Source organism: Panthera tigris, chromosome F3 (assembly GCF_018350195.1).
Source record: "Panthera tigris isolate Pti1 chromosome F3, P.tigris_Pti1_mat1.1, whole genome shotgun sequence".
NCBI lineage: Eukaryota > Metazoa > Chordata > Mammalia > Carnivora > Felidae > Panthera > Panthera tigris.
Genome location: NC_056678.1, coordinates 27,052,714 through 27,064,914, shown reverse-complemented (window position 1 = coordinate 27,064,914; position 12,201 = coordinate 27,052,714). Strand labels below are relative to the sequence as shown.

Here is a 12,201-nt window from a genome sequence, read left to right as displayed (position 1 = left end):
CTAGGGTGAATCAAGGGGTCAGCTGGAGTTGCAACCTCATATGAGGTTTTGGGATCCTTTTCCAAGTTCACTGATTATTGGCAGAATAATAGTTGTGTCATTGTTGAGTAATAGTTGAATTATAGTTGTAGGACTGAGATCCCCACTTTCTTGTTCCCTTTTAGCCTGAAGTCATTCTCAGCTCCCAGAGGCAACTTGCTATTCCCTGCCACATGGCCCTCTCCATAGCATGGCTGTTTTTGAGGGCATCTCTGCTGCTTTGACTTCCTCGGTCTCTGACCTCTGGACCTTCTTTTAAAAGGGCCCACCTGATTAAACCAGGTCCACCTACAGCAGGGGCAGGAATGTTGGGACCGTTTTAGAATCCTGCTTACCCCAGAGGGCTGGAGCAGAAGAAAGGCATGGTCTGACTTCTGTTTCAGCAGGATTGCACTGGTGCTACATTGAGAATAGATGGCAGGGGGGAGGAGGGAGCATAAATAGAAACTGGGTGACCAGTTAGGAGGCCATAATGGGATATTGGGATGGAGAGGGCTGAGAGTGTGTTGAGACTGTTGCATGGCCAGGGAATGCCTGCAAGTCTAGAAGGAGATTCTAGACTTTATTTTGATGACAAAAGTCACCATGGTAGCATTTGAGTTGGGGACAAGTGTAACTATAGATTCACCCATGCATGATTGCTCAGAGGCTCCTTTGCCTCATCCTATAGAAGGATTTGTTTATAGTAAAAGCACAGTGGTTACCAAGAAGCAAGAGGTGGAGCAGAGGTGAGTCAACATGCCTGGGTTTGCTGAGGATGCTGCAGCCAGGTGTCACTTGGGATCCCCAAGAAATCTTCAGGCTCTGACTCAGGCCAGCATCTCCATTCCCCTCTTGTCTTAGGACCTCCCATTACCCCTTCTTTCCTCCTATCAAGGAAGATGTCTCAAAGGATCCCACAAGGTGGAAGGCAGAAGCAGTCTGAAAAGTGTGGCAGGGATGTGCCTGCAAATATCTGCTAGTCTGAGACTTGTCACCTCTCCAGGAGGGAGAAGGAAAGAGAATGAGGCATGTTTGAGGCAGGGTTGTTGAGGGCCAATGTGGAAATCAATGTGAAAATATCTACCTGAGAGCCTGGCATAGAGCAGGTCCTCGATCCAGTGATGTTTACTGTGCTTTGAGTGACTAATATGCCAACCTTGTCTCAAGGAGTTTTGGTGAACACAAGTTTTCAAATAGCCTGTGTGCAACAAACACGTGTGTGTGTGTGTGTGTGTGTGTGTGTGTGTGTGTATTCTAAACTCAGGCTGTCTGGGTTGAGACCCTGGCTCCAGCACTTAACTGCATGATGTTATGCAAATCACTGACCCCTGTGTGCCTCGCTTCCCTCTTTGTAAATGAGGTGATAATAATAGTACCTGCCCCAGAGAATTGGTATAAGGGTTGCATTAATGACACGTATTAACATTTGTAAAGTGTTTAGAACAGCACCTGGAATACAGGTATGCTACATAAGTGCTTGATACATACAACGTGTAAATCTTGAAATCTCAAATGAGGTCTCCTCGTCTTGTGGTGTTCTTTCTCAATTCTTGCAACCACCTGCACTGGATGTGAATGGAGCTGAAGGACTCACCTTTATGTGATTGAAGGAGACAGGGTTCCCAGGCGAGCCTTGCTGGGGGGATTTTGGTGGTTACCTGAGCTCAGCCCGGAGCCAGGCTGACTGGCCTGCACGTGGCTTCCAAGCTCCACCCCACACTACGGAGGCCCAGTTTCTGGGGACTGGAACTGGGAAGAAGCTTTAAAAACATTCTCTGGAGATTTTAATATCTAACTAGCCATGGTACTTACTGATAGTATTGATTTGTCTTTTTTGCCTGTGTTAATTTTCACTTTTGTCTGTGGAGAGTGAGCAAGTATGTGTGTGAGGTAATCCTTTGTCATCCACCTGCTCTGACAGAGTTATGGTAACAACTGGTTTGGATGTGGGCTTTTGTACCAAAGCTCATTCCCTTGTCAGGTTGGTGAATAAAGCTCATTATTTGTTTCTGCGCTGCTGTTAAGACACAGAGAGCTTTCTTGTTCCCTCATTCTCTCTCTCTCTCTCTCTCTCTCTCTCTCTCTCTCTCTCTCTCTCCAATGTAGGCATGAACACTTTATGACCATTTCCTACATCCCCTTCTGAGTCAGATAGAAATATTTGATGGCCAGCAGTGCTGTTAATAACTGATCCAGAGGTTAGAGCAGGGAGTAGAAAGACAAGGCCTTGGCTTGGTTTGAGGAGAGCAGGAGAGCTTCTGAGAAGTGGAGAAAGAAAAGCTCTTCCTCAGATCAAACCCCCCCCCCCCCCCCCCCGCCAACCCCACCCCCGGCCTCCTGGCACTGCTAAGGGGACAGTCAAGTTGAATAATTTAGAATTGCATCTTTAGTGGGCTGTTAATCTCCACCCCCACCCCCCTCAGAACAGAATAGCTCAAAACAGAGCTATCTTTCTGACCCTCCCTGATTGTTTTGTTATGGCTAATGGACTGATTTCCAGTTATATAACCTCTTCTCAGTTAGATGAAATCTCATTATTCCACAGTGTGGTGCACTTCAGGTCTGGGTTCACATTGAGCCACCTGAGAGGAGCTGGGAACGTGCTGTTTCTCATCATTTCCACCCAGCAAGAGAATTGGAGAGAAAGAGCTATACCCAAGCCAATTATGGCGGGGTCCTTGGGGGCTGTTATGTAATCTTCCAGAGACAGTGGAATGGAGTGGGCCTTGAGTTCCAGTGGGCACACTGGCTGAAACAGAGTCTTTTCTGTACTCCAGGTCTTGGGTAAGTAAGTTCTCTTTCAAACTCAGAGGATTTTGATGTATTTGTATGTGACTGGGTAAGGCAGGGGTCTTTTAAACTGACTTTAGATTTTCTTGCCTACAAATAAACAAAATGAGAAAATGAACAAAAATAAAGAGGTCTTTCTTCCAGGCCTGGTAATGGCTGTGTTTTAGGTCCTAAGTGAGCCCTGATCCAGGCAAATCGGGTCAACAACACAATAAACTTTGAATCCAAATATGAAAACTCTGACTCTCAGGACAGGTACACAGTTCCACTGGGACACAGAAGCTTTGGTGAGATGTCTAGGCCTGGTGTCCTCTGAAACAACTAGGGTGGCAGTATAGCATGGTGGGGGACAGTATGGAGGGCTTTGGGGTCAGCAGAACTGGTTTGATTCTGCTCTGCCACTTACCAGTCATGTGATCTTGGACAAGTCACTTTATCAGGAAAACAGAACCCACTCTTAGTTTTTAAACAGAGGGTATTTAATTTTACAGGCAATTGAAGAGCTAAAGTGACAAACAGCATGGGGGAACTTGGGGACTACCACAGCAGGAAGCTCCTGCCCCCTGGGACCCAGGGAGCAGGGCAGGGACATCTTATCAGAGTTCAGAAGCCACGGCTTTCCCTGGGAGCTGGGACCATGGAGGGTGGAATGTCAGTGGGGAGCTAGAGTCATGGGGAGACAAAGAATGGCTGGAGATGCCATTCACAGAAGAGAGAGAAGAGGAGAAATACCCAGGGTTTTCCTTTCCTCTCACCCTACAATGATGTACCAGTGCCCCCATTGGCTGAGACTGCTAGAAGGCAAAGGAGCCTAGGAAATGGGTCTTCTGTGATACAAAACAAAGCAGGGAAAGGGCAGGGAATGGATCAAAGAACAAATAGGTACATGGCTTGCATAACCAGTAATGTCTTTAAATAAATTGTATCTAATGATTGATCACTAACTACTGCTATTGCTGAGGCTCAGGCACGGAGGAGCCAATGGACACTCTCAGTGGTCTGGGAGAAGAAGGGAATGCAGTGTTTGCCCACATAGGTACCTCCTGTGCATATAACACCTCCACCCTCTGTCCATTTAGCAGAAGGAAGAGCCCTAAGTGACTGGGGATGGACTCAGCTTCCAGCTGAATGTATCTCAGACTGTGTTCTCTACAGGAAGCCTTGCTCCAAATGTACTCTCTTAGTCTGGTTTCCTCTAAAACCAACCTTGGGACAGGTACCTGGGTGCAAGTAGTTTATTTCAAAGGTGATCTCAGAAAACAGGAGTGAGGGCATGGGGAAGGGACACAAGGAAGGGAGAAAAGCCAATAAAGGGTGAATTAATGAGCAGATTACTATGGGTCATTGGGTTTGGTCCTACTGGAGACTTTCTGACAAATTATGTGGAATACATTTAAGAATCATCATCCTACCAATGAACAGGGAGACTGGGGCTTTACTCCTGTCCCCCACTGGCAGAGGGTTTCCGTCTGGAGAGTAACTTTTCCTTGTCTTCTAGGCCATCTGTGGTGGAGCAAGCTCCCTCAATGCTGGAGAAAGTCCTTTGGCAGAGAAGAAGCTTACAGCATGCTGGGACCTGCCTGCTGCACCTGTGGGGGGATTCAGGTAGGCCAAGGGAAACATGGCATGAGCACCATTTGTCAGTCACTGAACCAAAGGAAGTAAAAGAAAATCCCTAAAGTGTGGTATTAGGTAGTAAGAGGGGTCATTCTCACCTTTGCCTCTTGGCTCTGGGACCTGGCTTATCTGACTTTAGGGGAAATAATACCATATATTGGCCACTTCATCCTATAGGATAGCATCCCAACCGTACAGGGTGCAGGGCCCAGCAAGCATAATGGAAAAGAGACTGTCCAGTTAAATCTTCAGTCATACATGAATGCAGCCACTGCAAAACCTTGGTTAGGTAGGAAGTGTAGGGTTAGGGGGTATGGAAAGAAATTCCCTGACCTCTTTCCTCCATTCTTCCCTCTCCAATCTCCTACTAGTGCCTTTCATTGGCTGAGCTCAACTGGAAGCAGAAGGAAACGTTGCCTGGATAATGCAGTCCACAGGGGTCTGTCTTCTGAAGGACAGCATGGGGCAAAGAGAGCCAGAGGATGGGGCAGAGGGGTGGCAATGAGAACACAGTCTGACTGATTGCTTCCAGAATGCCTCCCCCCTTTCCATCCAATCTCACAGTCATCATCTTTGTTACAACATCATCATTCTACCCGTGGACTATTGGGACAACCTCCTAACACATCTCCCTATCTCCAATCCACCAATACTAATGCCTGTGACACAGACTGAGTCCTACCACTTCCCTTTCAGAGAACTCTGGTGTTTCTCATTCTCTACTCCTTACTGAAGATGGCCAGATGAAAGGCAATTTAGGGAATAAAAAGAGAATTCTGAGACTTCACATCTTATTTCTAAAAAGGAGAATCAGTATTAAGAAGCTGGAAATGGGTAATTTCACCATAAAAAAGGTGTGGTTAGAAAGAGTGTAAATTTGACTCTTTAATGTCTTAGCATCATAGTCAAGTCTCTTCTCAGTTAAAATTTTCCTTCCAGACTTGTTTTCCAGGACTTGTGTTCTACTGCATTCTCCCATGTGCCTTGGGTACCAGCCCTGACATCACTGGACTGCACCATCCACGCTGAGAATTCTATTCCTTTGCTCTTGCTGTTCCTCCAGCCCAGAAAGCCCCTCCCCAGCTGGCCTCCTTGGTGGATGGTTTGATCAACAGTTCATGGTCAGTTGAGTCAGTACACCAGGCTTCTAGGGCCTCATACTCAGAGTGTGGTACTTAGACCAGCAGCATAGCAGTACCTGGGAGCTTGTTAGATATGTAACTCTCAGGGTCACCATATCTAGAATAGAATCAGAACCTGCATCTGCACCAGATCTCCAGGTGATTCCCAGGTACTTCACAGTCTGAGAAGCAGCAAATGTTACATGAGCAACCTAAGTAGGGCTTGTAGCTTGAGCAAGGCAGCTTGGTTCCTTATCTGGTCTTCTTAGAATAAAGGTTAGGGGACTCAGTTTTTAGTTAGTTGTAAACCACTTGTATTATTAGCTCTGAAGTTATAAGGGGGATAACAAAATGGTTAAGAGAATGAGCTTTTGCATGATACAGTCATTGGTTCAAACCTCAGTTGTCTCACTTACTAGCTTGGAACTTAATAAAGGCAGTTAATGTCTCTCTGCCTCCACTTCCCAAAGTGTAACGTATTAATGACATCAGAGCATAGGAGCAAGGATTAAATGAAATCAGATGTGTCCATTGTTTAATAAATGTTAACTGTATTTGTTATTGCAAACCCGTGAAGCAAAGTTACTAGGCAAGAAGCCCTTGTGTGGGAAGGTCTTGGCCATTTAACTAGTGGTGGGAGGGGTAGGCCTTTGGTGATATAATAGGAACCTAGGGGCCTCAGAGTGACAAATCAGAGAAAACAAAGGTGCGTCCAAGATAAGTTTAGTCTACCTGGCTGAACAGATGATCCCCCAGCAGAACAGTGTCTGCAGGCACTATCTGGAAGGTAAGATGTATCCTGGTGGGCTCCTTGGAGGTAGGGTTATGGGGATTGGTGACCCCTCCTTTTAAGATATAAAGTCAGCTGTATCTGATTAGACTGGACTAAAAAGGAGATATGCCACCATCCTCCTGCACAGCTCATGTGAAATAACCCTTATCGTCTAATATCTTACTAGCACTCTATTACTTAAAAAACACTCATTTCCATCATCTCTTTTAATTTGTTATGAGACAGGGTTAGCATCCTGTTCAAGTCTCCCATGACTGCCCACTTCTGCTGATTCACACAGGAAAAATAATCTAGTCCAGGGTAAAAAACAAACCTTGAGCTTGTCTCCCCAGAATTTGACATTTTGAGTAAGAAATAGAAGGAATTGAGGGCTCATGAGGTGTCTTCCTCCCTCCTCCCTGTTGAAGGTTGTGACTTTGGAAAAGAGAGGAAGCCATGGGACAGGAGCAGCTGGCTTTGGAGAGGTTTTTCAGGGTATGGAATTGATGGACTTAACATATCAGAGTGATGAGTTACTGACATGGATGTAGTGAAATCTCAGGAAGTGTGGGGTTTGGGCCTGGATGTTTGCAAAACCATCTTGAAGACTTTAAAGGGGCATTTGAGACTGTGGAGAAAAATGCCCAGAGAAAAATGGAAAGCCCAATATGATCAATGGCACATGGAAGCAGTTGACTAATTTTCAAATGAAAACAAGAAGCAAGAGGCTAGGAACATTGTTATAGACTCTAGAACCAATTGCACTGGGTGTGGGCCACAAACTGAACTTGAATGTTAATGTAAGAAGGGAAATATGTACGCAGATTTATTTTCTTCATCTGGTAGGTTTATGTCAAACTGAGGACTGTCACTATTGCTGAGAGGATTCAGCCTGGTGGGTATGCTATATGTCCTGTTCCTGTCCAGGCAGCACTGCACAGTGGGTAAATCTTGGCCTCAGGAGTTCAAATCCTGGCTCTATCCCTTACTGTCTATGTGACTTTGGACCACTTCTCTAAGTTTTGTTGTTGTTGTTGTTTTTGTTTTTGTTTTTGTTTTTGTTTTAGTGATAGTTTTCTCATCTGTGAAGCAGGAGAAGTCTATCTCATAAGATTATTCAGAAAATTCAGTTAAATAGTATAAGGAAAGAATACAGTTCAACACAGTGAATGGTCTATTATTATCAGTGGAACCTTTTCTATTCTGGTGACCTGAACTAGCTCTTCCAAGTATTCACTCTAGCACCCACCCTGGCCTGACCTAGCTTTCCAGAGGCAAAAGGAATTCCAAGGTTACTTGAAAGCCACAAGAAAACACCACGTGGGTACAGAAGAAGCTGCCCAGACAGGAGATGGAGGGAGCTGACAGAGGTGGGAGGAAAATAAGGGGCAAATGACATCTTGAAAGCTCAAGGAGTATAGATTTGATGAGTGATCATTAATGTTACAGTCTAGAGAAAGGGGACACGTGCTGTCCAGGGGAGAGCACGAGGGGACCTCTGAACCTGGGGGAAGGGGGTGGTATGATAGGAGGTGGGAGACCTGGGTGCTAGTCCCACCTGTTGTGACATCTTGGGAAATCCATTGGCCTCTCTGTCTTGCCCTTCCTGTTATGGTTAATGATTTATTCTTTTCAATGTATTTTAGGGTTTTTTTTTTAATTTTTTTAAAATGTTTATTTATTTTTGAGACAGAGACAGCATGAGCAGGGAAGGGGCAGAGAGAGAGGGAGACACAGAATCTGAAACAGGCTCCAGGCTCTGAGCTGTCAGCACAGAGCCAGATGCGGGGCTTGAACTCACGAACTGTGAGATCATGACCTGAGCCGAAGTCCGACGCTTAACTGACTGAGCCACCCAGGCGCCCCACAATGTATTTTAATTTTAAAGGAGTCTATGATTAAAGAATTGAGTTTAGGGGCGGCTGGGTAGCTCAGTCGGTTGACTTCAGCTTAGGTCATGATCTCAATGTTTGTGGGTTTGGGTCCTGAGTTGGGCTCTGTGCTGAATGCTTGTTCAGAGCCTGGAGGCTGCTTCGAATTCTGTGTCTCCTTCTCTCTCTGCCCCTCCCTTGCTAGTGCTCTCTCTCACTCTGTCTCTCAAAAATATATAAATGTAAAAAAATTTTTTTTAAATAATTTACTTTAAATTGGAAATTCAGTCGTTTTTTTTTTTTTTTTTTAAAGGAGATAGAAATTTATTGAATACACCACAGGGAATCAGCAGGCAGGACATCGAGGGAGGGACTATATGCCAAGAGGCAGTGATTGGCCTAGTTAAAGGGGGAAGGTGAGGAGGTATGGGAACATATGAAATTTCCCAGAAATTCAGTCTTAATTCAACAAGTGTTTAATGAGCACCTAGAAAGCTCAATGTTCTTACAGTGTTCAAAGCACTCTGGGATCACATCCATGGTTTGGAATTCTGGATTTGTCATCCATTATAGTTTGTCTTGGATGAATCATTCATCTTTCTCCATCTTTCATTTCCCCATGTGTTTAATGGTAATTGAGCACTGACTGACCCATCAAGGTACCAGGATGAGGAATAGGACTTAGAGAAGTTGTGTAATTTGTTCAAGATCTCATGTCTGTGAGCTGTAGAGCTGGGAGGTGAGCATAAGTCTGCTTTTCCCCCCACATACTTCCTCTCCATGCCTGTTTGCCACCTTCTCTATCAACAGAAGAAGCATTGCCAGGGCTATTTGTCTCTATCATAGAGCAAACCTAGTTTGCTTAGTTATTCATCTGTCTTTACGGCTAGGTATAAGATTCTTAAAAACGGGATGATTCTGAATTACCTTTTTGTGTTCCTAAAGTCTAATAGAATGAGACTATAGATCTTCCTTCCTTCCTTCCTTCCTTCCTTCCTTCCTTCCTCACTTCCTTTCTTACTGGTAACAACATAGGTTTCTACTAAACACGTTATTCTGAGACATGTTTTGTTCCACTTAATCTGTGCTCCTTTGTTGAATGAATGGCTAATACTTGCCATTCAGCTTGTGTTTTGTAAAAGTAAGAGGTTAGGTCAGGCCCTATGCCGCTCACCAGAGCAATGTCCTCTTGGCCCTTACACTGGTAAGAGAAGGTCCCAAGAGAAGCAGGTGGGGAGGAGGCAGGAATGCTCAAGTGAGCTATGTAGGAACACTGGGCTTTGGAGCAGAAGGGCCCTTAACAACCATGTGGAAGAGCAGCTCTCCACAGACAGGGGTATCTTCGAGTTGGAGTTAGGTTACAAGAATTTTTTTCAAATAATAACTGATAGAAGTTGTAGAATTTTTTTGTTCAAAGTTATCCCTGGAGCAACATCATTTTTCAGGTAACCCAGGTCATCCATGGGCCGAGTTACATATCCCATACATCTGAAAACATGAGCTCAACCCATTTCCCACTTCTTCCATTACCTTTGTATTAGTTAGGATGCAGATTTTGCTATTCTAACAAAGACCCAAAGCTGGAGCTGGCACAAATCTTCAGAAATTTTGAGAGCTGGCTGTTAAATACAGTCCTCATTAAAACTTAAATTATATAAACTTGAAAGGGGATAAAGTATATTAAAAACAGAAGTAATGAATACTCAAAATCACTTCCTAAGAATTTTACCACATTGTACTATTTTCTGTGCTCTCACGGTGATTTACATCTATTGCACGTGCATGGCGGTGTTGCTCTACGGTGGTACGATTCTGCAACCCCATGGTTCTGACCATCTAGGCTCCGTTGATTTTGCTGTTCTGGCATTTCAATACTTGCATTCCATCCTGGGTCCAAGGAGGTTTGCCAAAGCTTTAACATCCTGCCTGTACCCCAGGCAGAGGAAAGAGGAGAAATAGGAGGGGAGGTTCATTTCTTCTCTCTTTAGTGCATGGTCTTGAATTTGAATATATCACTTCTGCTGACTTCCTACTGGCCACATCTAGCTGTAAAGGAGCCTGGCAATAAGGCTTTCATCTGGGATGCCCATGTGCCTGGCTAGAACTCTGTCCCTTTCAAAGGAAAATATGGATACTGGGGAATGGCTGGCACTTTCTATTATAACATTGCAATGGTTCTTCTCAGCTAGCTCTAGGCCACTAAGTGCTGTCTCCCACCCTCACCTCGCCTTTTCTGAAAGCCTATTCAGGGTTTTAGGAAATGCTTGTGCCACTGTTTGTAGCTGGTATAGACATGGCATCTTCTAGCCAATCTTACATCTTCAGCCTCCAGACAGTGAGAAGAGACTAAGACACATGAGCCAGGACTGTCTCTTCTAGAGAGAGAGCACCAGCAGATGAACACTGGCATGGAAGCCACCCCACCACTCATTCAGGGCTGAGCTGGGCTCCAGGTGGTGAAGGGATAATGATACCATGAAAAATAAGATAGGAGGCACCTGGGTGGCTCAGTCAGTTGAGCATCTGACTTCAGCTCAGGTCATGATCTCATGGGTTTGTGGGTTTGAGCTCTGCGTTGGGCTCTGTGCTGACAGCTCAGAGACTGGAACCTGCTTCGGATTCTGTGTCTCCAATCTCACTGCCCCTCCCCCACTCATGTTTTCTCTCTCTCTCTCTCTCTCTAAAAAAAAAAAAAAATTAGATAGTACCTGCCTCAAGGAGCTTCTAGTCCAGATGAAGCACTTATTCCTGGAAGATTACTAAATAGTACAGATAATAACCAGTAAGGACTGGGTAGCTTCTTTTTAATTTTAAATTCTGGGCAGAGAATTAGTCCTCATGAACAACCAATTCATTGTTGGATTAAACTCTTGTTTTTAGCTTTTACAGTTATAATCAAATAAAACTTACAACAAAGTTATGTTGACATTAGTTAAAGATCTATCTAATTGTTGTGCTGCCTGGTAATTAGGCAGAAATGGTAAGCAATTCACATAAATGACTGTAATTAGTAGTATTTTTACATAGCCAAGCAAAGTTTCTAATTTTCCCTGTTATCCTGTGTAGTTTATTCGTTGTCACTCTCACCTCCAGCCATAGCTAATACTTATGTAGGTTCCCTGGCTGTCTCTAGCCTCTGGCCTGTGCTTGGATGGCCTCTCCTGTATTTCCCTACTAAGCCCCCTTAATACTGGGAAGTGGCATGGCAGAGTGGTCAAGTGCTTGGGCTTGGAGTCAAAATGCCTTCACAACTTACCTCATGACTTAAGCTGGGTGAACTTGGTGAATTGTTTTATCTTTCACTTCCTCAGAATTGCCCATACACAATTCCTGAGAATGTGCCTAGGTCCTGTTGGTTGTTATGAGCTCATTTGTTCATTCATCTTTTCAATAAAGAATTTTAGCATCTGCTATTAACCAGGTGCTGCTCTAGGTGCTGAGAATTAGTAGTCAACCAAACAAAGTCTTATGGTTTACATTTTAGAGGAAGGAGACAGACAGATAATAACTAGTGAAGTTTATCAGGTGGTGATTAGTCTGATGAAGAAAACAAAGCCTACTAAGGTATTAGTGTGAGGGAGGTTGCTATTTTAGCAGAGGAAGTGTATCAGTTGACTACACTAGGTGAAACCGCAATAACAAACAACCCCAATATCTCAGAGCTTTTGTTTTGTTTTGTTTTTGTTACATGTCCATTGTGGGACAATAAGGGATTCTTCTCCACATGCTTATCACTATGGGACCTGGGCTGCTGAGTCTGTATGTTCTGGAGTGTCTATGGTCATTATAGCAGGCTGAAGGGAGAATGTGAGGAATATGATCACTTATGTCTGGAAGTGAAATTGACTTGACTTCAAGGACTTGGCAGAGAATGTGGGACCCCTGGAAGGAGAGGAACCAGAAATGGTGTCTTAGTCATTAGCAACACTGAACTTGATGCCATGCACTTAGTAATGTTAATATTAGTTCACAAAACACATGAATCAATCAAGGTGCTCTACACACCAAT

At 44.3% G+C, this 12,201-nt stretch overlaps 1 long non-coding RNA gene across 1 annotated transcript; it reads left to right on the top strand.

Moving 5' to 3' along the window:
- The first annotated feature begins 2,757 nt into the window (after nt 1-2,757).
- On the top strand, nt 2,758-6,045 carry LOC107180984. Its single transcript, XR_001511758.2, has 3 exons — nt 2,758-2,805; nt 4,310-4,416; nt 5,368-6,045. It is a non-coding gene; the product is annotated as an uncharacterized LOC107180984 (long non-coding RNA).
- The last annotated feature ends 6,156 nt before the right edge of the window (nt 6,046-12,201 follow it).